Raw genomic sequence first — 3,428 nt, 5'->3', positions numbered from 1 at the left:
GTTTCCAGCGATCATACATACATGTAGTAGGATTTCTCATTAAAATAATGATGTGAAAAATTCAGATAATATGACTCTAGTGTATTCCTGATGTTGTTTATTTACTTGCGATCTCGCCGGACTTCTTTACGCACAACATACCGCAAGAAAAACATGTACTCTACAGGGAAATGATATGTAACGATCGAGGACAGAGTTACGAACACCAAACGATTGTGCTATAGTTGTAGTCACTATAGCTAAAGTCACTTGACCGAACACATTCTGGAGCATTTGATTATCATGTTGATTGCATGTAGTCGATTAAGCACCATATATATCGTGCCGAAACGTCCCGAAATGGTGCGCTACTGCTGAGTAAGCGCAACAGTTATAATAGGTCTATCCGAGCCCTCTAAACTTATTTACACCTCAGCTTAAAAAACTGAGTAAAAATGCGAACGCAAGTAGCGTGAACATTGGCAGACAGATCCAATCATGTATAATAATACTTTGTGCTTCAATCTGGGAATGAACGTCCTTCTGAGCTATGCGGCCCCATTACTGTTAGAATGTAAGGCGGGAACAATACATGTAAACATTGTTATACATTACGCGCATTTTTCTATTGAACCTACGGATATCACTTTTTAAGATGGCGATTACAAACTGTAAAGCTTTTGTATCAGTACCCCTAAAGCTAACATGATACACCGGGGCGGTAAAATGAGATTTTAAATGTTATTTTGAATTATAAGTTTAAAACTTACCTTTTTTATCAACTCACGTCTGGTCATTTTTATAAACATTATCACTAGATCAGCTCATTTCTATATACTTGAAAACAGCAATATTCGAATAGTAATGGCACTGAGAGTTAGCGCAACAATAGCTTTTTTATTTCTAACATTTGAGCGGCTAGGTCGCGTTAGGAGCGAACAGAATGTAGTCCGGGCTTGGAAGGTGCCTTACTTGTACGTAACTGTAGTACAGAGTAACTTAAAATACTGTGCGAACATGTTCAAGCTCGTTCCTGCTTCACATTTTTTTAATTCATGTACACTTTATTTCAGTTAACATGCAGTATTCGTAATTACTCTCCATCTTTTATGTAACGTACTTATAATTTGTAATACACATTATTTTAGCCAATCCGCGCTTGTTGATCATGTAGCCAATTGAGTGCGTAGTTTTGTGACATCTCTGTGAGCGCTTAGCTATAAAGGAAGATGGACCCGGAGCTATATATAAGATATGACAATGTATCGACCTCTCTTAAGTTTAATATCAGTATTAACGGCTAATCATATATTGAGTTTCTAAGATAACTTATCATATTCAAGTAAAAATGTCAGTCTTGGCCAATCAAAACGTGAGGGATTGGTTGGTCTTCTAAGTCCACATTCGACGTATCAGGTCGAGGGGCACGGAAAATATGTTTACCCCTAAACAAATCCAAGATGTGGGCATACCGCACGCATATTTTCAATTTTTTATCGGTATAATTATCTCAGTACAATCGACTCCATTAGCGCTTCAAAAACTTTGTACTAATATGTCTAAAGCTTTGGCTAATCAAACTTGAAAAAGTGCCTTTCTAGCTGGCGAGGTTAGGTTTCAGGTAGTACGTTACCATTTTAAAGTAGAAAATAAAACTCAGTTTCAGATAAACAAAAATAATTTTGTACCAATCACTGAGAAGTTTGCAAACTCAGACAACGGGCTGTCATCGGACTGAAAAGCCTGAGAACGAGCAATTGTCCGAATGACTGGCGTTCGCTGAGCATTTGGATATTTACCCCGTCGTCAGGGTTAAGGAGATGATCTACTCACTAGATATCGGTTGGAGAGGTTACGTTTATTCAATTGACACTACTACAGTCGCAAGTGCGCTGGGTCTTTCAGACCGCAGTCTCGCTCGATGGTATAAGCTTTCCTGTGCAACAGGCAACTTTTCGTAAAGGGGAGACTAGAGCGAGGTCATCTAGATGGTCTTCTGCCATGTGTGCCTTCGTTCAGGACCACGTAAAAGCACATATGTGCTCTTACTTCGAAGAGCTACGCTACGAGCTACGTTTGGGCTACCACCCCTCAATTGGAGTCTCTGACGCTTCAATTTGCCGAGTTTCCGCTTTGTTCTTAATTTGACACGAAAAGTCCTCGCTAAGCGCGCTAGGGAGAGTGTCTGTGGTGTAGAGATTTCCAGATTCAGCCGCTCGTCAATCTACTTTAGATCGAGATTTGGGTCGGGTGACTCCGACGTTATCACCCACCCGCCATCCCTAGTGCTGATGGTACCCCCGCACCTTCGCCACTCACCAATCATGATGACCCCGCTCAGGTAACGGAGGCATATCCAGCTCCCGGTGCAACTGCGCCATCTCGCGTTTTAGATGGCTCAGCCTTTCCACCGCGCGCTACCGGCCCCGAGCGGTCTCGTCCTCCTTGCACTGGTCACGCCGCACAGTTTCAGTGTGACGTCCCTGCACCCCTCGTTTATAGTGCTGACCTCGTCCGTCATATCGTGGAGGCGATCTCGGAGCACGAAGATCATCGTGCCACTCCCCAACGAACGCGTACGGGTCGCGAGTCTCACGCCTGCGACGTTTCCATCCCTCCGCACCGCAGGTACCTCGTGTGTTGGCTTGGGCCAATGCCCGATAGTTGGGAGCTTCGAGCAATTTTCTTGAGGACGTTCCGGACTGCGTGGCGATGCACGAGGCAGCCATTTCAATGGAGGCATGTCTTCCGGGTGGCGCGGCCGCTCGCCGCGCCTAGCATCGCTCATGGCACTAATATATTGCCCAACAAGCTCTCGCTCCGCCTCAGAGACTGGATATTTTGTGACTTCCTGCTCCCACGCATCCTGACTGTGTCTTGGGCGTCCATTCTGCGAACACCAGGTGTTTACATTGGTGTAATGCACATAACAGCAGCCGCGGTCGGCGTCATACACCACGCTGTGAATCCGCCTTGCCAGCGCGCTCACCGAGCGCCCTTCATGATCTGCTTCGCGTCTTTCGAGGGATAGGGTGAATCTGGCGGCGCCTTCTGTGTTCCAGCGGTTATCGAAAGACGCCCACGCGTTGTCCGGCGAATTTAGTGTCACGGTCCGTGTCACCGCGACGGGATTGCTACGCATCCGTCGGTGTCGGTGGAACAAGCTCTGTATTTCGTCGTCACTCATTGGCTCGCGCAAGCCGCTGTAATCGTACAAGTCCGATCTTCCCAACTTCTCCGTGCTCATTTCGAAGCCCCCTGCTGTTGGCACGGGTGTGTTTTCCACGCGTCCGCTTCTCCACCAGCGTCTACCATTGATCCAGTGATCCATCCCTGTTGCTCTCCAGCTCAACTTGCTGAGTGATCGCAGCCGTAGCGGCCACGTGCGTATCTTCGAGTCTTAGTGGGGGTGGTGTGGCAGGGCTCTATCACACGCTTGCCACCGTGAG

Source organism: Phytophthora infestans, genomic scaffold (genome assembly GCF_000142945.1).
Source record: "Phytophthora infestans T30-4 supercont1.47 genomic scaffold, whole genome shotgun sequence".
Taxonomy (NCBI): Eukaryota; Oomycota; class Peronosporomycetes; order Peronosporales; family Peronosporaceae; genus Phytophthora; species Phytophthora infestans.
Note: the sequence above shows the minus strand (reverse complement) of the source record.